Here is a 24,585-nt window from a genome sequence, read left to right on the forward strand (position 1 = left end):
AAATCAATATTTGGAATAATACATGAGATTGAATGTGGCACTTGTTCAGTAAGAGGGGGAGGAGAGGAAACCCATAATATTGCAAGAAAGAGTCTGGATACAAATTGTCAATAAGCAGGTACAGTACAATCCCTATATTCATAGAGATATCTTCCAAGGCTACCACCAACCCTGTAGATATCTGAAACTATGAATAATAGCAACCCTATATTTTGACTATATTGTGCCTGAAACATTATACAGAATAGCACTGGAGGATGTAAAGAAGCCCACAAACACTTCTGAGGCGATTTTTTGAAGTGTAAGGACCTTATCATAAAGGCCCATGGATTCGCCCCGCATCAGGGCACATCCATGGGATCCTGGCGGGGGGCGTGGAGAAGCCACCACTCCATGCCCCGCATTGCCCACCTTACCTTGCCCCTCATCCCATGGGGGAAGTGTCGCCACTCAATTTTCCTCCATTGCAGGGAAGGCAACATGAGAAGGCTCCTGTGTTCCTTTTTGGCAAGAAGCCTGACTGGAAGTGCCTGTATGTCATGTGTAGGGCTCCATGACAGAAATGGAGGGGAAGCAGCATACAACAGACAAATCAGCTCGTCTGATAAGGTAATAGGTAAACAAAACTGTAGATAACGAGTCCATGGATAAAAGAGAACTATTGTACATTCAAAACAAAGAACTGGAAACGCTTGATACTTCCAGTCTACCCCTTCTACAGACTCCCTCTAACTCTCCTCCATTAACCATTTTGCCATCATCTCATACTTCCATCCATGTCTTCCCTCCTGTCATCTAGTTGCTCAGGCATTCTCTCTCTATCTCTCACTCACTCACTCACTCACTCACTCTCTGCAGCACACCTTTCTTCTTGATGTATCATGAAGCAACGCATCAGTGCTGTTGTCTTCCTCTTTTGCTCCTCCTTCTCTCCTGTTTTTGTTCCTGCCTGTCACATGTGATTGATGGCACTCATCACTGTCACCATCTGTCCTAGAATGAAAGACTATGGTTAGGATAAAAAGATAGGGAGTGAGGAGGAAAAATATTATAGGAAACAAACAATATTTTTTTAGATTGCCTGGAAAATACGTTTAACTTACATGGAATTTTGTTGGGAGAGGGGTACTCTGTTCTGATTTAAGTGTTTTGTTACACAGCCACCAATAATAATGCCCTGGCTCTACTGCTGATTCAGGAACCATTTATAAATGCAACAGGAGCCCTCACATGAAGACAGCCCTGGGTTTGAATCTAGAGTAGTACATTATCCTAGATACAATGAGAAAGGATTGCCACATGCAGGCACAGCTGAACCAGTCAGGAGGAGCTTTCCATGGTCCAAAAATCGGCTTACTAATTGGCCAGCTAGCCTTGCCCTAATCTAGGAAATTTTATGAGTTTTAAATAATTAATCAATAATTGCAAGTTTTGCAGACTAGCTGCCTTTGATAGTTCTTCCACAAAAAAAGTAGCAATTCCACCCATCAGCCGAGCTGTTCCCATGCCTATCAGTGGGAAAGGAACTTTAAAAACTAGTATCTGAATGTACTCCATCCTTTTTTTTATCTATACCATGGTCTTTACATTGCAAAGCAATAGATAGAGAGTAACATGTTTTATTGACATTAAAAAAAAACAGTCTTGAATCCTTTTCAGCTGAACAGAAATGCAAAATATTTTTTAAAAAAATAATATATAAATAATCTATATACAGTATTTTCATATATGATTTGAATAGTGCTGGAGTAAGATTGTTTTTGTTTAGTTAAAAACAGCTCCATCAACATCTGAAAATTAGATTGGACTGGACGAGTGGAGGAAACAAGTCTTATTCTTTTGTAGGACCTCATCAGACATGTGCTTAGAAAACTGAGACCCATGGGAGTCCCACGGAGGCCATCAGATGACATAAGTGTACTTCCAATGGAACTCAGTGGTGCTAAGTGCATGCAAACAGAGACTGAAACCCCCTTCAGGAGTCAGATGTTACCCAACTCCAAGCTGCAGAATGCAGGGGAATGTGGGTAGAAGACTGAGAAAGGCATGGTAAACATGTGGGATGGCTGGCCATCCCTCAGAACAGGGAAAGATGGGATAAACTGTATAAGATTGTTTCCTCCACTTTTCCCTACTTTTTCTCACCTTACCCTCACCCATGTGGTAGTTATATGAATTTTGTTGTTTTAATTTCATTGTTCAATTTCACTTCCCCAGATCCTGTTCTTGTTTTGTACTGGATTGAAAGAGATTTTGATTAGTCTTCTTGGATGAGAATTCATGTAAGGGTCTTGTATATTGTTTTTAAAATTATTTTTCTACCCATTTGCATGCTTCACGTTTTATACATTTGTTTCCACCTAGTGTATTCAGTATTGTTGGTTAAATGTATGCCCAGGCTGTGGCGCAGGCTGGTGAGCAGCCAGCCAGCTGCAGCCCGCTGTAACAAATTACTCTGACCGAGAGGTCATGAGTTCGAGGCCAGCTCGGAGCCTATGTTTGTCTTGTCTTTGTTATATGTTAAAGGCATTGAATGTTTGCCTTATATGTGTAATGTGATCCGCCCTGAGTCCCCTTCAGGGTGAGAAGGGCGGAATATAAATACTGTAAATAATAAATAAATAATAATATAAATTTTTGTTCTTTTTAAAAATGCAAATGTTTTGTGCATGTTTTGCCTTTCAAAAATTCTCTAAGTCTTCAAATGCATGGATTTTAGCAGAAGAGCATGCTTTTGTTTTCTTATGCTCTGACGATTAGAACATGGAACAATTGAATTAAATTACAGGAAAAAAGCTTTTAATTACTCTGATTTTATCTGCTTGGATTTTAATGTATTGCCCATTATTTTATTTTGTGTATCGTTGAAATGTTTTAATTTTTGTCAAATATGTTGTGTTGTTGTTTTGGGCTTGTCCCTGTTTGTGAGCTGCCCCGAGTCCCTTCGGAGAGATGGGGCGGGATATACAAATAAATATTATTATTATTTTTATTATTCTACCTAAACGTTAGGAAGAACTTCCTGAGAATAAGAGCTGTTCAGCAATGGAGTATATTGCCTTGAAGGGTAGTGACCCAACAGATGACAATCCAGCCTCTGTTTAAAAGCCTTCTCTGGGTGGCCATCTGTTGGGGATGCTTTATATGTGTGTTCCTGCATGGCAGGGAATTGGACTGGCTAGCCCTTGTGGTCTCTTTCAACTCTATGATTCTATGATTCCTTTAATTTATATGTTTGAAGGTACATAGCCATATGGGCTGTACTTAATAGTGATTTGGAACAGAACTCTGCTCCCCATTCATCTATGATATGATTGATTTCGTCAGCCTCCAAAGATTCTGAGCAAATGCCTTCAATTAAATTAGTTATTTAAAACAAAGCTACTTTCCCCTTGATTTTTCTCCTTTCCATGATTTGTCTGAAACAAGTGTAATACAACAAAATGTTCCTTACAGGTGGAGCATTTCATTTTAGTAGTCGTTTAAGAAAAGATGCTGCCAATCCTTTCTTCTAGGTAGGATAATTACTCGTTGAGAGCATGCTTAAACCTTTGGCTTTCCATTCTGTTCTATTCCATTCTTTTCCAAGGCAAGGACTTTTGAAACACAGAGAGATTTTCTATCTACAAGACAAACTAATTCTAATTGAAAGTCTGGGCCTCTCAATGGGAATGGGAAGTGGTCTTAATGTTATAAATTGTTCTGAAGCTTCTTTTAAAATTGCCCTACTATTAATGCTTTTGATTAAATCCAAAAGAATAGATGAGCACTCACTATCTGAGGAAAATACACTTTGGCAAGATCTCAGATCTACTCAAAGCAAACAAGAGCAAGGTGTGTTGTGAAGAGCCTCTCCTCTCATACAGTTAACTAAGAGGTTTTGCAAGTAAAATGCTTAGCATTCATCATGATATAGAGCATAAAGATGAAGGACAAGAAAGGCGGGAGGCAGATGATATGTTTCTGAAGATATATCAAACATTCTTCAGTATTGATTGAATTGCAGTGGGACATAAATTTTTGACACACATTTACAAAGCATTAGTGCAAACTGGAGTCAAGGAGGTAAGTTTCACACCACTGTAAAGTATTTGGTTGATTAATGGGTTGATTTAAATATTTATCTGAAGATCTATATACGCTAGATCTCAGAATGGTGTACAATAAAATATTTTAAGACAATCAATAACAATACAAATCATTATAATAGAGTACAAATAAATAATTTATCACTTAAAATGAGGCAAAATAAAATAAATTAAATGGAGTTAAAATAATGCTGACCATAAAACATAGTACAATTAATCCCCAATGACTTTCATGGAAAGCAATGTTCTGATTTGGTCCTGGAAAGTCTCCACTGTTAGCACCAGTTGGATCTCCAAGATTATGATGTCGATGATGATTCCATAACTTAGTGCTATAGTAGAGAAGGAGACATCAGAGAGCAATACTGCCACAGAAAACAACACACTTCAAGGCTGAAGCAGCCAACATACCAAACCCTTGCAAGGTAGAACAAGGGAAGGAATATTTAACACCTTTCTTCCAGATGATTTGAGATACATACACATTAGGGTATGCCAATTTTTTGTTTATCGTTAGAAGTTGTATCCAATTTGTTAAATTCTTACTTAATGATACAATATCTGAGGCTCAGGCATAGCCTGCACCTTAACTTAAGAATCAAAACTTACTTTTTCTTTTGAATTGTATAATTTATTATTTATTTATTTACATGATTTATATACCACCTTCCTCCCCTAGGGGACCCAAAATGGTTTACAACATAATATATGAACAATGAACATAGTGTTAAAAATGGTGGAGTGATGCAACCACCAAAGACGCAGGGAGATGTTTACTTTTACTTTAAAGAGTAGCGTAACTTGGCTTAGAATGTATGTAACAGAGGCTTGTATGTTGAAAAACAGTAACAAGTTTATTCAGGTAATCTTAGTGGTTTCAATGTTGCTTCTCACTTAGAGGCACACTTCTTCAACAGTTACAATGATAACATGTGATGATACAACTCTCATAAGGATTATTTCTTCCCTTGAGCAGTTTAAACTTTTTTTCCTTCCAACTGATGTTCTTAAATCAACTGATCACTACAGATCCAACTGGGATTTCTTTCCCTTTATCACTCAGACTCCACTGCTAACTCAAATAAGTCACTTGACCTATTTAAAATGACTCAAACTAGAGATCTGAACTTCCCTGGTTCTCACTACCTTAGAACCAGCCTTCCCTGTGGTTCCCTGACTACAGAATGACTCTCTTTTCAAAATCTGCTCTCTCTCTTACTAAACGGCAGTTGGCTCCACCTACGTTTCTATGGCAACCTGCCTCAGAATGCTGAGCTGTCTACCATCCCCCACGTACTGATAACTCTAATACTTACCCATTCCAAACATATACCTATAATTAAACATAACAACTGTAAACCAAAATGTACACTTCACCACAAATGGTCAACCCATAGCATTTAAAACATCCCAAGTAAAAATAGATTAAAACATTGCAAGTAAAAACAGTTAAAATCACACTATCCGAAAGCGTCAATCCAAGGTCAATCCAATGTCAGTTCTCCATTGCATGTACGGTTCAATGCCTCTTATTGCTGGTGAGTAAGGGCTTGGTGTTTAGTTTCTTCCTAAGGACCATGAGGGAGGGCGCAGATCTGATGTCACTGGGGAGGGAGTTCCACAGCCTGGGGGCCACCACTGAGAAGGCCTGTCTCTCATTCCCACCAATCATGCCTATGAAGGAGCTGGGATTGAGAGTAGGGCCTTCCCAGATGATCTTAGATTCTGGGCAGGCTCATAAGGGGGGATACGTTCGGAAAGATAAGATGGGCCCAAACCATTTAGGGCTTTATAGGCCAAGGCCAGCACTTTGAATTGTGCCCAGAAGCAGACTGGCAGCCAGTGGAGCTGGTGTAACAGAGGAGTTGTATGCTCCCTGTACCCTGCTCCAGTTAGCAATCTGGCCAAACTGGCCAAACCCCCTCTGGCCTCCTTTACCAACCAGGATGGACAGGGGTCTAGGATGCATGTGGTTGCCCTTGCTTCTCCAAGAATCTTGTCCACATGCTCAAGCTGCACCAATTGAAACAAATCCATCAAAACTGGACAAGCAGGTGCTCCAGTTACATCCACAGAGTCTGCCGTTAACATGGTGTCCAGGTCAGAGCAGATCAGAGCGACTTTGTCTGCAAAGAACTGAGCAAATGCTTCATGGCAAATGATCAAGGACCCCATTTTGAGGGTTGGGGTTTAACAAACATCTGACCATTCAGAACAGTTCTGCCAGACAGTTCTTCGAAGATGCAATGTTCGTCACAAAATGAGATTTTTTTGCAGCATCAATTGCTGTGGCATATGCTTTTAGATAAAGACATAACCATGTTTGGTTTGATTCCTTACGCCTGATACACCACACTTGCTCTAGTCTCATCTTTGTTCGTTTCATCACTGCCAACTCCTTGTTGAACCAAGGAGGTTGTTTAGCTCTGCTACTTGAGAGGGGACTTTCCGGAGCAATCGTGTCAATAAATCTTGGAAGCCTCCCAAAGTCAGTTTCATTTTTAATGCAAGGAAGCAAAGCCAAGCCAAAACTAGAATAGAATAGAACTTTAATTTATATCCCTGCCCCCTCTCTAAAAAAATTATGCTAGCCTCAGATGGGACATAGGTTCCAAAGGTTTCTCATGGGTAGAAAAGATAGAATTTGAAACAGATATAGAAGAAAGTAAAAAGAAAGGAACATCAATGATACTAATAGAAATAACTCATTTCCTTCTTTGAAAAGCACTTTGAAAACCAAGATTTCTCTAAGTTGTAAAAAAATGAAATAATATAAAGATTGTATTGCTGGTGTTCTCACAGTTAAAAAATATATTGTATTCATTCCCTCGTCACCCTCAGGATATTCCATAAACTTACACAACAAGGGATGAAATGACCTCATGGTGATCTCATTTTCCCTCTTCTCTGCGTGAGGTTATGAAGTTTTTAATCCTGCTTTTTATCTTGTATCCACAATTAGAATGTCAGGATTGAGCACCCTTTATCTCCAGAGTGACAGCAAGGGATAAACTTCAAAAGAGACAATTTTGCCAGCATCTAACGACTCTTCTTAATTACTATATCCTTCCTGAAGAAAAGTGAAATAAAAGAGGAAGAAAAATGATATTTCCTTTTGACGATCCTTTAAAAAGTATCAGTGATGAAGTAGTGTATTTTAAACTAGTTGAACAATGCATTTAACTGAGAGCAAGACCCTTTTCCCTTCTAGTATCTGTTAAGATCACAGTAATGTTTGAGAAAATGTCTTTTTGTGTGATGTTGGCATGCCAGACTAAATTGCTAAAGGGACTCAAAACAAGTGCTTTTTCTGGTTCTCTATTCTAACAAGTCAAATTCTTTTTATGCAAACAATAATTTTTGTACCAAATAAAACTGGCTGATGTGTTTGGCTGATAATGAAAAATAATGAAAACTGGGGACTTATTCACACTATAGAATTATACCAGCATGATATCACTTTTTCTTCCATGATTCTGTCTGTAAAATTCCGGGAATAATAATAATAATAATAATAATAATAATAATAATAATAATAATAATAATAATAAATTATTGCTACCTACCTCTCCCTATGCCTCAAGGTGACAGACAAATACAACATCTTTAAAATGTATATATAAAAATACATACAACAAAGACAATACCAATACTAACAAAATGCCAATTGAAATACAGTGTAAAATTGACTGGGTAGGCCTGCCAAAAGATATAAGTCTTCAGTTGTGTCTTGGATTCTGATAACTAATTTAACTGTTGAAACTCTTCTGGCAGGTTATTCCACAGTCTTGGGACAACTGATGAAATGGTCCTCTGGGTGACAGTTGCTGGTCAGGATCTGTCAGGCTGGAGTAGACATGCCCCAGAGGACCCAGGTGTTTTGGGCAGATTGTACGGGAGAAATCCTATAGGTACCTTGGACCCAAACCATGTATGGGTCAAAACCAACACATTGTACTTTCCCCTGAAACTAAGTGGCAACCAGAGAAATGACTTTAATATGGATGTGGATCTAAAGACTGGGATATGGATGTAATATGTTTACTCCTAGGTGCTCCTGTAACCAGCCTGGCTACCATGTTTGAATTAATTAGAGATTCCAAACTTGGTACAAAGATAGACCAATGTTCACTGAATAGCAGAAGTCCAGCCTTGAGGTTACCAGCACTTCCATCTTTAGGTCCTCCTGTTCTAGGAAGGAGCACAGCTGGCATATCAACCAAAGCTGGTAGTAAGAACTCCTGACCCTTGCATCAACTTGGGTTGACATTTGGAGAGACAGATTCAGGACACTCCCAAGCTGCAAATACAGTCTTTCAGGGGAGTTTAACCTCATCCAGAACTGGTTGACACACCTCCAGCCCTAGTTTAGGACCCTTAATGGCAAGCACCTCTCTCTTATCTGGATTCAGTTTCAATTTGTTTTTCTTCATCCAGCCCATTGCCTCTTCCAGGCATGTAGTATAAGAAGAAGCATCAGGAATTTTCAATCTGGTAAAAATGATAAATGTTTTGTAAGCCAAGCCCTATGAGGTGCAACTTGGGGAACTGTAATGAAAAGTAATGAATGAAATTCTACAAAATAAAGAAATACCAGAAACATGGAGAAAGGCTGAGATAGTGATGATACATAAGGAAGACACAGATAGGGAAGACATAAAAAATTACCGACCAATTTCTCTTCTCAATACTGATATAAAATCTTTTCAAATATAATAGCAAACAGACTAAAAGACTTTCTAAAAATATGGATTGGGGAAGACCAAGCAGGGTTTCTACCAGAAAGAAGCACCAAAGACAACGTCCGAATTATCCTGGACACATTGGAATATTACGAAACACACCACCAAAAGGAATTAACTCTGCTTTCTCTTTCGACTGGAGAACACAAGATCTTTGATCAGAAGATGGTGAGTTCAGCTACATACCCTTTTGGTATCACCATGTTCAGAATCTCCTAACCAGAATAGCTGCTGACCATATCAACTAAAGATTCTGCAAGTTAAAATGTTCAAAGACTTTTTCTAAATACTGCTCCAAAAAGGTTTTAGTCTAAGGACTTCATTCCATGCAGTCTTCACTCCGTTTCTCTGCACTGCCAAAATGGAATCACACAGAGCTATCATACGACGTAAGGCCATTTCCGGTGGTTGCCTGTGGGACTCTATTGTGGCTTCACAAGGAAACAGAGCGAAGATTGAGTGCTGCCCAACTCCCAATGTCAGAAGGAGAGAAACTGGGGAAATGACATGGGATGGCTGCCATCCCTGAATATAGAACAGCATAGGACATTGATGGTAAGGATCAACACAAGACAGTTCTCTTTGCTTTTCCCCACTCCCCCCATGAGATGAGGTTCTAAATGACAAGGAGTTTCATTCAGGGACAGCCCATGATCCAAAGACGGGGTACCTCACCTTGAAATACATACCTTCCAACAATGCACAGATCCCAACTAAGACATTTGGAAGACATCAAAATAGGAAAATAATCACATGCTCACATACAGAGAGATACACTTCAGGCAGAATCCATTGGTAGTCTAACTTACAATGCCACATATCCTTTTTTTCTTATTTAGGGTCTTATTTAGCCTAAGTGAGAATGGTGACCAGGTACAAAAAAAGGGCAGATTTTTCTCTTTCAAGTGTTGCATGGAAGAGGTAGTCGTAGGATAATTACTGTATATACTCGAGTATAAGCCTAGTTTTTCAGCCCTTTTTTTAGGACTAAAAAAGCTCCCCTCGGCTTACACTCGGGTGAGGATACTGGTTGGCTTATATTTGGGTCAGCTTATACTCAAGAATATATGGTATATTTATTATTTTTCTCTATTATAATTGGTATTGTTACATTTATTATTTTACTCTATTATTACATTTATTATTGTACTCTATTATTGTTACATTTATTTTACTCTATTTTTATTATTATAATACATTTATTATTTCACTCTGATCTTATTATTATTATTACATTTTTTGTTCTACTATATTTATTATTCCTTGTATTATTTTTTTTGTATTTATTATTATTATTTTATTATGACACAGCAAACAAGATAGATATCCTGGATTTCATATCACAAAATCACAAGTCGAACACTTCCCAAGTGTCTAGGACTGTGTGATGTATTTTCAGATGATGCGCACAGATCCCAGCAGGGTGGTCTTTTGCAGTTGGCAGATCGTAATTTTGTCAATGACTATTGTTTCCAAATGCCGGCTGAGATCTTTTGGCACGGCACCCAGTGTGCCCATCACCACCGGGACCACCTGCACTGGTTTCTGCCAGAGTCTTTGAAGTTCAATCTTGAGGTCCTGATAGCGGCTGAGTTTTTCCTGTTTTCGTCAATGCGACTGTCACCTGGGATGGCAACATCAATGATCCAAACCTTTTTCTTTTCCACAACTGTGATGTCTGGTGTGTTGTGTTCCAGAACTTTGTCAGTCTGGATTCGGAAGTCCCACAGCATCTTTGCATGTTCATTTTCCAATACTTTTATTATTATTATTACATGTATTATTTTACTCTATTATTATTTAAAGGATACATAAGCACATTTACATTGAAGAAGATGAGAATAATGATTTAATCAGAGTTAGACAGTCTTATCTTAAATTTGAGCTTTATGTAAATATTCAAAAACATTTAACCTACTGATGCCTTAATTAATGTAATTTTTTGGTATCTATTTTAATTTCTGAAATTTCCCACCCTCGGCTTATACTTGAGTCAATGATTTCCCAGTTTTTTTGTGGTAAAATTAGATGCCTTGGCTTATATTCAGGTCGGCTTATACTCGAGTATTTATGGTAGTTGCTTGCTAGCTTATTTATTATAAAAATATTTATATCCCACTCTCAATCCTGAGGTTTCAGATCATCATAAATATAATCTGACAAATGTAAGTGTATATAAATAATAAGTGTGCTTTTTACAAAGCTAAAAACAAATTAAACAATTGAATACACTGAAAAGACAGGTTCACACCAGTCAAAATAATTTAAAATCACCACAGCTTTCTCACCTCATGAGAGGATGCATCAAAGGTACAGTCATTTCTATAAAACTGCTAATGGCAAAAGAGTCCTGTACGCCTCTGCCCGCAGAAAGGAAATAGAGAAAGAAAGGTGTACCTGGCAAATATTAAATTAAACTGAAAGCAGTATACATGTTGTAAACTGGGATTGCAAATTCTAAAAAAAATGACCAATTATAAATGTAAGGTAGATAAGAGAAGTTTTCCGTGATAGTAGGAAATATTTTTTTTAAAAAATGATACGACATGGTTATTTTTTTCTAACTGAAGCTCTAGACTTGCAAAGCTTTCTGGAAAAAATGCAATTGCTACTAAGCTTCTGAAATGTTTGAAGCTTTTCCAAACCATATGGAACACAGAGGAATAAAAAACCTCAGGCTAAAGGAGGAAGTATCCCAGTACAAAAGGATCTCGTACACCATTTAGCATACTGTTGGCACTGTAGTGGGTCCATTAACATTTAATAAGCATACAGCTTGAAGAACTAGGCATGGAAGGTGCCTTTTGCACTGATTTTCACTCTGCGTGTGAACAATGCCAGGCACTTTGATGAGCTTTGTGTCAACTTAACAAGCAGCTGAACCTCTATGTGGCACTTGAGCTGAAAGGAGAAGGCTGAGAGTGGAGACAATAATCCTTTAGCCCAAACACCAGTGCAACATCAGCATCGGATAAAGCCCCCACTAACTTGCCATCTGGTAGGAGCAGGTGGTGCTTCATGCTTAGATTTTGCTTTTCAGAAGTGAATATACAACACATTCTGAATAAGAGGGTGGCAGCCAAGCATTAACAGAAGAGAAGGAAATATCACCGCTAAAAACCAAAGGCAGCAGAGGGCATGGGGAAAGAAAGCAGCTTTGACTATTTTTATTAATATTTTTCTGTAATCATTCAAAACTATTTATTTACACTATATTGTAAAATAAAACGGAAATAAAAGATTGCAGAATATCACACAATTCTCCTACTGATGACTGAGATTGGATTATCCCTCAAAAAGAACTCCTCCACCGTCATCATTGAGTTCTTTCTGGGGTGTGGGGAGGGGGAGTGCAGAAAAAAACAGCAGAGAAATGGAAGAAGAAAAAGGAGTAATGGGAGAGGACAGATGCATACAATGTTTACTCTTACTGTTGTCGAAGGCTTTCATGGCCGGGATCACAGGGTTGTTGTATGTCTTTCGGGCTGTGTGGCCATGTTCCAGAGCAGAGCACTTGCTGAACCAACCTGGACACAGTATATTATTTGAGAACACAGAAATGCTGGACCATTCCAACAACTATCATGTCAGACTACACAAAGAAGCCATTGAAATCCACAAGCATGTGGACAATTTCAACAGAAAGGAAGAAACCATGAAAATGAACAAAATCTGGCTACCAGTATTAAAAAACTCTAAAATCAAAACAGTAGATGGGAACCAACATTCTGAGGGCAGAGCACAGCTAATGACTAACAAAGGATGCCCCCAGGCAAGAGACAAAAACCTTTCCAATGCTAATTAGGGTGATTAACTGAAACATTAATGCTGGCTTCCCAGTGACAAAGGACTCTTGCCACACCCTGGACTCTACACAGATATATATTCTTTCCTTTCCTTACTTAGTTTATCCATACCTCACAACCTTTGAGGATGCCTGCCATAGATGTGGGCGAAACGTCAGGAGAGAATACTTCTGGAACATGGCCACACAGCCCGAAAGACATACAACAACCCTTTACTCTTGCTTTCCAGGGCCAGACACTACCCTCAGACATCAAGAGACATTCTGTCTAAAGGCAGAATCCTTACCATTAGAAGGGAGCAAATTGTCAATTATATTATTTATTATTATCGTTTTTATAATCAAGTTTTATAGCATTATTACAGATCTGGATTTCTTGCCCCTGGAACCAAAATGTCTTGAGCCATCTTTTAACTATCACTCATGGGACTATATCTCTGATTGGACAGCAGAAGTTAAGTTCAAAATCTCACAATCTCAAACTGCTGGTGGCTTCTTGTTTCGAACTGACTGAGAGATGACATTCTCCATACAGATGAAACCATAGCAGCAGGATAAGAAATTGCATTCTCTTCCCTTATCTCTTTTATTTTTGAGTTAAGACCAAGGAAGGAATAGTTAGCTTTCAATGTCTAATAGGAAGAGTGACCTAATGTAGAGGATTACCTCATTCTTATCTACCAAGTTAATTAGACTCAGCTTCAGTTCAGTAAAACTCCAGGACCTTCTATTTGTGAGAGTGTAGATACTAGCAATCAAGAAAGAAATGAAAATTTTAGGGATGTTCACACTAAATGTGTGTATGTTTAATCATGATCAAATCCTACTTTTTTTTTTCAACCATATTAGAAAAGTATGTAGTGGTGTTTATAATTAAAAACAAAAGCACATACTGTTAAATATGACATATAAGACCTATCTGAATTAACATTGGAGTTGAATTGAGTCAGATCTGAACCTTGACCTTAGAGAAACAATTAGGACAATAAGGTTCCAACATGTCTAAACTGGAAGAGATTCAGCATGGTTTTTATTGGTCTAGTGTCAACCAAACTAACTAATCATCCTTACTAATTAGAATTGTATTTTAAAAATGCAATTCCTTGTGTGCAATTTCAAGAGGTCTGCTGACAGAAGAATCAAGAAGCAGAGAAGTGGGAGAAGGGATGTGGCAAATGAGGAGCTATGAACCCCAGTCCAGCATTTTGCAGTATAAGGACACAGCCACAATGCCAAAAAAGTTAGACCAGAATAAGATAATTCTAGATATGGCCAAGACCCATTACCTGCAGTCTAAGTTGTGCCCTGTATGAGCCAGAATTAATTGTCATGTCTTCCCATGAGATGGTCAAAATACAACAGTTTGGTCATCTTAATTCTGCGTTGTGTTTTTTAACTTATTGTGTATATATTTTTATTGGTTTTGTTTTTGTCCTGATGTTTTATATTTTATCATTGTTTGTATTTTGATTTTGCTGTAAGCCGCCCCGAGTCCCCTTTGGGGGAGATGGAGGCGGGATACAAATAAACTTATTATTATTATTTTATTATTGTTATCTTAGCTTCTAGGAAGAGTTCAGATTTGACATGCTCTAGAACCCATTCATTTTCCCTTTTAGTGGTTCATGGTATCCTCAGAACTCTGGTGTGACACATTTTTTATTGGTAGACGCCTGTGCGTGAGTTTTTTTTAATGTGGTGCACAGCCGATCAACACACAGTCTTCACAGAGTGAGGTACCAACCAGTGGCATGGTTAATATGACGACGGTGGCTTCTTAATCTGTTGCAACCTTCTTCCACCTTCACAGCTGTTGTAACATGTACCATATTATCCTCTGCCTGATCTGTCATTGAGGTCTTCGGGTCTTCAGATTGTGCTTGGTCTGGAACCTCCCATGGCCCCTCCTGGGAGTGCTTGACTCTGGTGGTTATGCCAACAGGTTCATTGGAACATGCAAGCTCCCTTACCATAACAAGATGACAATCCATCAAGGGAGGCATTTTTTCAAATGAAGCAGAGAGTGTTTGAGGATCAGAACATCCATAGGGATACTAAGGTGCTTGTTTAGAAAGCTATTGTCCTCCCAACCCTCCCAAGACAGGCAGACAAATGTCAACATGCTGGTAGAAGCAAAGACCACCAGCTTTGAAGCTATGCCATCAACTCCCTGGACTGTCCACATTGTCCGAATGCCCGATCACCATCTCCCAAAGCAGTTACTGTACTCCCAACTCAAGAATGGAAAACGGAATGTTGGTGGACCGGAAAAGAGACTTAGAGATGGGCTTAAAAACTGTGGCATAGGCACCGAGAACTGGGAAGCCCTGGCCTTTGAGCGCTCTAGCTGGAGGTCAGCTGTGACCATCAATGCTGCAGTATTCGAAGAAGCACGAATGGAGGGCAAAAGGGAAAAACTTGCCAAGAGGAAGGCGCATCAAGCCAACCCTGATCGGGACCTCCTTCCACCTGGAAAATGATGTCCTCACTGCGGAAGAACATGCATCTGCAAGAATAGGTCCCTACAGCCACCTATATATCCACCACCACCACCCTTGGAGGGCCATCATACTTGGACAACGAGGGATAGGCTGAGTAAGTAAGTAAGGTGTGGCACATCCATTTCTTTATGATTGGGAAATACCTATTTGATGATATGTCTAGAATGAACCTCTAAACATAGAATCATAGAATAATAGAGTTGGCCACATGGACAATCAAACATGATCTGGATCTTTATTTAACTCTACTTAATTCAGTTTAATTAATTTGATAACTGTGGAATGGGTAGTCACTGTTATCATAACTCATTGGCACTTACTTCCAAGAAGACATGTATAATATTGTGCTGTAAGCCTGAAATACTATGTGTAGTTACCAGGAAATAGGTTCCATCAAGCTTATTTCTGAGTTAATGTGCCTAGAATTGGGCTCTGAGTCTCTTCTATCTATTTTGCTATTTTCTAATGCAGCTTTTCCTTTCACATGCCACCTTTCCTAGTCATTCTCATTCCACATTTAAACCTTTCAGCCTCCATTATTTCTAGTATCATTATATGCATTTTTCCTGAGAGATTTTCCACCTTTGCCTACAATATCTTATGTAGCCCTTCTTTCAGATCAGAATTGTTTTCAGAATATCAAAACACTGTGTCATTTTGCCAGTCTTTGATCTGCAACATCTGAAATACAGATGGAAAATAGGGAAGATGTTCATGATAAAAGGTGTCAAGTGTCTAATCAAATGAATGAAGGAAATTCAAACAAAATCCATCATGGATCTGAAATAAAAAGGTTGCCTTCAGAAACTAGCAGATTGATTTAGTTAGATTAAATCTCCACGGATTGAACTCTCTTATGATCTTTACTAAATGTAAAATTGATTTGAAATACTCTAACTACAGCCCATGGTAACATATTATTTTTGTATGTGTATTTGTTTACACCAACTGGTCTTTTTGACCTTCCCATTCAAAAAGAGTTTGAGAATTTATTTTTTTACAAGAAAATATGAAGTGTGGAGGCAGATGATAGTTTATTCTGAATGCTAAGGGAGTTTAAATATGCAGATTTATGTGATGTACATACTCACCCAACACAGAGAAACAGATTTGGGAAGGGTTTTAAAAAATTCTTTCAGAACTTACAATGTCTATTAGATACAAGACAACAGCAGACTGCATTTTTTATCTTGACTACAGTATAATGTCATCGAATCAAATGGATTTCCCTTTGTGTTGATTCATCATTCAGCAATTGATTCAAATGATCTGTTCTAGTTCAGACTAACAGGACCACAGTCAGTGCATCAAGACACACATATAGTCCCTGTGTCTGATATATTAGGTTTTTATATATAAATTCAGGGAGTTTTTTTACATGGGAAAGCAGTCAACATATACACAAATACACACACACACACTGTAAGTTAGTACTGAGTCAAAACTTGAAGCGAGGATTAATCTTTTTAGCATTGTGTGTAAATTGCATATATGGCTAAAGAAGATGGTGCAACAGCACTTCATAAGAACCTGAGAATCAAGAAGGAGTTATTCTTCTTTGCAAGATATGTTTCTATCATGGTAAGACAACAGTATGTTGTCTCAGTGCCAAATCAATCATCGACACATTTGGAACCAGGGCACTAAGAATACTTCTAGTTATTTGATGTCTCTCCATCAAATAGCCAAATCTATATGGCTGTAGGGCCTTATCCCATGAAGGGGAGGGGAAGTGAGGAAAAATGGAGGTCCCATGTTTTTCTGTATTCAGGGATAGCAGTCATCCCATGTCCATTCCCTCCCTTTTCCCCACTTCCATTCATCTTATCTGCTTGAGAGTCAGGTGACACCCATCTCCAAAACACATAGTCTTTCCTCTTTTTCCTGGCATTGTTGCAACAGAGTCCCACGGAGAAGCACCGGAAATGGCCTTACATCATGTGATGGCCTCCATGGGACTCCGCTTTGGCAGTGCAGAGAAATGGAGCAAGACTGTGTGGGATGAAGTCCCAAGACAGCCATGTCTGCAATGTGATTCCTCATTGGCTGGAATCAAGTCATGAAGAAATCTTCAAGGGGGGAAGCATGGAAAAGAAGATGTTCAAGACAGCAGATTGAGGACATTATGGACATAACATAGTGGAAATCAAAATGCTTGCAACTGTGTTGCACCCCTCAAAATGGCAATGTTTACTGCAACAATTAAACCCCATGTAAACTTGATCTGGCCCTAAACTGAAGGCTATGGTCCAAGATGCTATATTTCAGTTTGCGATGTAGTTCTGGGTAACAAAGTGCAATACCTCGGACACCGATCTCAACAGACCTGAAAATGCTTTACACCCTTTGAGGAAGCCTAGGGTGATTTCATGATTGACCAAGCCACCTACTTACGTTTGATTTGCAAAAGCAGCATGCTTCAATATTAGAAATGCCTTTTTTCTGCTTAACTCACATTATGCCCCTTAATAGCTCAACTCCACTAATTAGTAACACCTGCTAATGAAGTGTTCCAGTAGTAGCCGAATCTCTTCAATTATGACACATGGGAGTCTTAGAGTAGCAGTTTTATTAGAAATATCATCAAGTTCCTCATAATCCCACCACATGCACATGCTCCAGGAAATGAAATTGGACATTAAAGAAAACTAAAGGTGTTCTCAGAACAATGTGTCAGACAGAAGAAAATACTCATGCATTTATTTCATTTGCATGACCTCTTACCACTTCTGCTACTGTTTTTACTCAATAATTTGTAACTTTTGGACAAGAATGACATGGATGAACATATGGGCGAGGAGTGGGGGTGCATAAATTGCCTGGTCCTGACTGGCAGTTTGTTTCTAATTCAAGGGTAATTAAATATTAAATGCAACAATTCCAAGATACTTAGCACTTCAATCTTTATTAGGACACTGAAAAGCACACTTAAAGTGGTCAAAGTTTTCAAAATGAGACATTTTCAGATACCCTCAACAGGCAAGTCTTTATAATAAGGCAACATCATAGGATAAGTTTATGTTTCATTTTGAAACACCTTAGGAAATTCTGAAAGCTAGAAAAGAAAAAAGAATGAAGGTCTGATCTCCCTTTTTCAAAATAGAGAATCCAGCTGCAAAATCTGACGTTGTAAACTATCTCCATTCTGATCAAATGTTTTTTTAGTAGAAAATAGACAAAATCTAAGAAGATTTTATATTAACAAGACTGGATCAGAGCTTGAAAGGTTATTTTTGAAAAGTAATCCTTTAGCTTTAGAAAAATTGGAGTGTTAAAGCTGCATATCAGGTGTGTGCTATGGACTTGCTACATTTCAATTTTTTGTTCACACATATATTTAAGGCAATATTTTCTTTATTTTAGAAGTGAGTAAACATTACTTGCTCCAACTTTCAAGCTGATTACAGACCCATCTACACTGCCATATAATGCAGTTTAAAATTGCATTATATGGTCAGTGTAAACTCATAGAACACAGGCTCGAAGCAGCTAAAGTGCATTATACCAATCTACACTGCCATTTGTCTATAAAGAGCAATTTCTTAGAGAAAGACAGATGCATATATTGTTGCTGTTGTTGTTATTATTATTATTATTATTATTATTATCATCATCACCATCATCATCATTTTAAAATAGATCATGTTATTTACCTATTAAGCAGTAGACCCTCTGGATTGTTTTTAGGATTCATTCAGCACTTTAAGTATTACACCTGCTGTATAATTATCCCTCCCTGATAACTTGATATTGCTTTGCACCTTGGCCTGGATCTTTTGACCCAAATCGGGATTTTAATATTATTGTGTATATTGACTTTTATGACTGTTTTTAATCATGTTGAAGTTTTACTGCTCGGTTTAATGTTTTATCTGATTTGTGCTGTTGTGTCTGGGCATGGCCCCATGTAAGCCGCCCCGAGTCCCTCCGGGGAGATGGGGCGGGATATAAGAATAAAATTATTATTATTATTATTATTATTATAGATGAACATATAAATCCAGAACATAATTTTCTGCTTGAAAACAACAAAAATCACAACTAATATGTTTATGCCTAAAAGGATTAAAATAAACAAATCACCCTTTTCATATAAAACATTCCAGCTTATTGCACATCAAGCAGACTTCAGACTAGGGAAAACTGTACAGTTCAAATTCTTAACTTGACCAAGTATATAGAAAAAGGTTGCATTATGGGAACAGTTTTTGTGGACCTTATGGCAGACTATGACACAGTGTAACATAAAATCTACCATAACTCCTGGGACTACGATTTTACAAAAACCATCCAGTCCCTCCTAGAAAACTACAGCTTCTATGTGTAGTTTCAGGGCAGGAAAATAGGAGGCAAAAGAATGGTCTATTTCAAGGCAGCGTTCTTGCACCAACCTTGTTTAACATTTTCACTAATGATCGGCCACAACCACCACTCACAAAGAGCTTTATATATGCTGACGATCTTGGCCTAACAACACTAACAAAAGTCTTTGAAACAGTCGAAAACCAGCTTATTAATGCCATGAAAGATCTCTCCAGCTACTACAAAGATAACCATCTCAAGCTTAACTCTGCCAAGACTCAAGTGTGTGCTTTCCACCTATGTAATTGTGAAGCAAATTTACTAATAGTGCATGGGGTGCAGACCCAAAATTAATAAGAACATCTGCCCTGGTCTTGTGTTACTCAACTGCTGAGCATGCCTGTCCTGTTTGGCATAAATCTGCCCATGCAAAGCAGGTGAATATCTCAGGATGTCTTAAACCTACACCTGTTGATAGACTCTATAAACTCCTGGCACTGAACCTCCCCCCCCCCCCCGATATGTGATGGGAAGTTGCTGCCAATTGTGAGAGAAATAAGGTTGAACACTGTGAAGGCCACTCACTGTATGGCTATCAGCATCCTCCCAGTATACTTAAATCAAGGAAACGTTTTATGAGAACTACCACTCCTCTAAATGTTCCTCCAGCAACAGCAAGAATATCCCTGTGGGCAGCAAAACCAGGCAATTCCAACTGGATGGCCCCCCACAATGGTCTTCCTCCAGGAACAAACCAAGAATGGGCAACTTGGAAGTCTCTGAACAGACTCAGAAGTAGAGTTGGCAGATCAAAAAAGAGCCTGGCAAAATGGCACTACCTAGAAGAATCCTCCACCTTGTGCAGCTGCGGAGCAGAACAAACAAGTCAGCATCTGTATGCGTGCCCACGATGTCCTGACTCGTGTACAGAAGAAGAATTGTTGGAAACTACATACAATGTGCTCGCTGTTGCCCATTTTTGATCTAAAATTATTTAGCTGCCCCCTTTATTTTACCAGCTTTATACTTATCTATATATATAAATGAGTGATGGAATCCCGGCGCCCAGCAAAACAACACAACTAAACACCCCACAACCTCAAAATTTCACAACACAATCCATCATTGGATTTCACAACACAATCCACCTCGAGGTTAAAACAACAAAAGATCATGTCACACACCTCCACAGGGCCTGAAAACCACAAAAACCCACAACGCACCATGTGCGCTTGCGCAAAAACTGACTCCTCGTGCTTCCCACCATTTCTCCCAATTCACTCACCCAACCCCTTTGACTATGGAAGCCACTGGCGCCATCTTTCCCCAATTCCCACCACGGATGCTCCTACACACTCTCATCTTCCCTCCCGTGTGGGAAACCCAGACACCAGCTCTCGCCTTTCCTTCACAGCTTTCCCCCTCCTTCCTCCCCCCCCCCCACAACCCCAAGTTCAAAACAGATGAGGATTACCTGCTTTAATAATCTGGATTATATGGCAGTGTAGACATATATATTCCAGTTCAAAACAGATAATGAATATTACCTGCTTTGATGATCTGATTATATAGCAGTGTAGACACATATAAACCAGTTCAGAACAAATAATGAGGATTTCCTGCTTTAATAATCCAGATTATATGACAGTATAGACTCATATAATCCAGATCAAAACACATAATGAGGATTATCTGCTTTAATAATCTGGATTATATGGCAGTGTAGACTCATATAACCAAGTTCAAAACAGATGAGGATTACCTGCTTTAATAAGCCGGATTATATGGCAGTGTAGACATATATATTCCAGTTCAAAACAGATAATGAATATTACCTGCTTTGATAATCTGGATTATATGGCAGTGTAGACTCATATAATCCCGTTCAAAACAGATGAGGATTACCTCACAGCAAAAATAAAACCTAATGTAGATTGCCCAACACCACCAAAAAAGCCACAGCAACGTGTGGCTGGGCACAGCTAGTTTATTTATATAATGCTTTTGACATGGAATAAAAAATCAAACATTCCAGAATGGTAATGAGAAGGACCTTCTTGATTTTATAACCCTGGACAGAGTAGTGTAGAGGAAAAAAAGAAGAAGTTAGGCCACTCTTCAGCAAGATACTTTAATGAGTCTTCTAGATGTTAAAAGATTGTATGGGATATTCTCTCTCTCTCTCTCTCTCTCTCTCTCTCTCTCTCTCTCTCTCTCACACACACACACACACACACACACACACACATATATTTAAAAACCTAAAATACAACAGCATAATATTGCCTTTAAGAGATATGAGATAAAGCAATACACATATGCGGAACACACTGAGATGAAGGACATGGTTACCTAGGCAACCAGAGGGTGGGAAAGCTCTCTCAACCAAATTAGAATACCAAATATTGGACAAAATAGATTTTTCCTTCAGCCACTGCTTTCAAAATACATAACAAAAGACAAAAATGCTGTGGTTTAGGAATGCACACATCCGAATATGCACCTGACATGTGGGAATAGTAGCTGGGGCATGTAAAACCATTGAGGGCTGCAGCTTCTACCCAACCTGCCAAAGTAGCAGAAGCCAGTGGATGCCGATAAAGCACTTGGGGTGTTCCAGCTTCTAATATCTTTCCTGAACTGTGGTGCCAAGAACTGGACACATTATTTCAGACCACACGTGGAATGCTGCGTCCAGTTCCAGGCACCACAGCTGAAGAAATACATTGATAAACTGGAACATGTCTAGAGGATGGCAACCAAAATGATTAAAGGTCTAGAATCCATGCCCTATGAGAAGTAGATTAGGGAGGAGATATGTTTAGCTTGGAAAAGCAAAAGCTGAGAGGAGACATATCAGCCATGTTGAAATATCTGAAAGGATATCATAAGGAAGAGGGAGCAAGATTGTTTTCTGTTTCTTCAAAGATTAAGGACCTCATCATATGGATGTTTTTTTTCTATTTCTGCCTGTTTTTACACATTTCATAGACGGACTCCCATGGAGCCCATCAAATGATGCAGGACTGCTTTCGGTGGTTGTTCGATGGACTGCATCTCTGCAGCATATAGAAATGGAGGATTTCAAAGATGAGCACAAGTTGACTCCAGTCCTTTCTCTGCGCAAAAAAATGCTTTGAAACTGGTAATGTTTCTTCTGTTTCCATTAGTGGTTTAAAGACATTGTGGGTCCCATGAAACGTGATGTTTCAAAAAGGTTCTTGTTTTAAAAGGTGTACTGATATCCTTGAAAATGGTGAGCTAAGGGGACGATCCTCTGTGAAGGGGGTGAGTAAAATTTCCATTTTCTTCAAAGATGGAATGCCACGAAACACCATGCAAAGAAGACAATTCCACCCACTTTCCAGCTCCCCTTTGTAGGATGAAGTTCTAGAGCATAGAGCCATGGATTCAAATTACAGGAAAGGAGACTCCACTTGAACAATAGGAAAAACTTCCTGACACTGAGAGCTGTTCAACAGTGGAACTCTCTGCCTCTGAGTGTGGTGGAGTCCCCTTCTTTAGAGGTTTTTAAGCAGAGACTGGATGGTCACCTATCTAGAGTGCTTTGATTGTGCTTTTCTTGCATGGCATGTGGCTGAACAGGATGGCCCATGTGGTCTCTTCCAATTCTATGACTCTATGGTTGTAACTTGTTAGACTCTCGCTCATTAGCAAATTTGTTTGCATGCCAATAATTGGTTTTCTTACCCATATTTAATAGTTCAGAAGGTGGAAGTGAGTAGAGTATAATTAAGATGGGCTTCAAGGTCTTCAATGGATGCTCTCAAGACAGAGGCCCAGTAGTTCCATAGTTTCCAAAATGGCAGTTGGCCAATTACTTGACAACCTTCCAGTCATTCCATTGTAATCTGGCCAGAAAGTGGAATAAAAAGGTAAAGGTAAAGGTTTCCCCTGACGTTAAGTCCAGTCATGTCTGACTCTGGGGGTTGGTGCTCATCACCATTTCTAAGCCGAAGAGCCGGCATTGTCTGTAGACACCTCCAAGATCATGTGGCCGGCATGACTGCATGGAGTGCCGTTACCTTCCTGCCGGAGCGGTACCTATTGATCTACTCACATTGGCATGTTTTCAAACTGCTAGGTTGGCAGGAGCTGGGGCTAACAGCGGGCGCTCACGCCGCTCCCGGGGTTTGAACCTGGGACCTTTCGGTCTGCAACTCAGCGCTTTAACGCACTTCGCCACCGGGGCTCCTAGTGGAATACCATTCAATATTCCAAATATTTTTTCTTTGGGAGGAAGGATATGAATGACTGATGCCATATCTCCACACCTCAGCCTGTACACTGATGCCAGCACTCCCAGCCTTCGATGTGTTAAACTGTATTTGTTATCTTTGGGGATGAAAGGTGGAGAGTTACAGCAAAAGAAAAAAAAGGGTGATTTCATCCCTGGTCTACTGATACGTCCACATGCAAAATGCCTTTCTCTGGATTTCATTCCCTCTTTCTAAGTATTTTGATTGCTTTTTTTTTCAATTTTCATTTTAATCTACTCCCTGTCTCACACTGTTTGCTGCCTGCAGTCTGCCAGTTTGTCTCTCCTGCTGTGCCCAACACGACAGATTGTGCAAGTTCTTGCCCTGCTAAATATAAGGATCTGCCAACATTCCTATGCCCCTCTTTGCTATCTCAACCTCTTATTGATGCCAGGGCAAATGGACTACCCACCCAAAGTGGAAGCCCTGTAACAGCTGGGGGGGCTGTCTGCCTGTCAATTCCTCTCAGTGCAATCTGATTCACTGGGGGCAGACCAATGACTTTTTTCATGAGAGACAAACTGGCATCCATTGTGCGTACTCCTGGCTGCCACCCATTTTGGCTAAGCAAAAACAGACTATCCCCACATGTTCATACATATGCTCACCTGTCTGTGCTTGGCCCAGTAAGAGAGGGAGGGAGATAGTTCTCCCATTCTGCTGTCTACATCTTGTGGGAACATGGTCACTCTGACCAACTGATTCCATGGTGACACACCTTTGTGACTTCATATTGCTGTGCTTGCCTGAAAGAGAGAGGCTGGTCAGTCTGACATGCTGATGCTGCCTGTTTAAGACAGAGAGAGAAGCATTGTGACTTCATAGCACTATGGTCTGCTTGAAGGAGAGGGACTAGCTTTGTACTGT

At 39.3% G+C, this 24,585-nt stretch overlaps 1 long non-coding RNA gene across 1 annotated transcript; it reads right to left on the reverse strand.

Annotated features, from left to right (window-relative positions):
• Positions 1 to 249: 249 nt before the first annotated feature.
• On the reverse strand, positions 250 to 24,531 carry LOC134297680 (uncharacterized). The gene is made up of 5 exons (XR_010004511.1): positions 24,327 to 24,531; positions 23,150 to 23,310; positions 6,948 to 7,158; positions 4,285 to 4,420; positions 250 to 988 (listed from the first exon to the last, which is right to left on the reverse strand). It is a non-coding gene; the product is annotated as an uncharacterized LOC134297680 (long non-coding RNA).
• Between the last annotated feature and the right edge of the window lie 54 nt (positions 24,532 to 24,585).

Source organism: Anolis carolinensis, chromosome 3 (assembly GCF_035594765.1).
Source record: "Anolis carolinensis isolate JA03-04 chromosome 3, rAnoCar3.1.pri, whole genome shotgun sequence".
NCBI classification, from domain to species: Eukaryota; Metazoa; Chordata; class Lepidosauria; order Squamata; family Dactyloidae; genus Anolis; species Anolis carolinensis.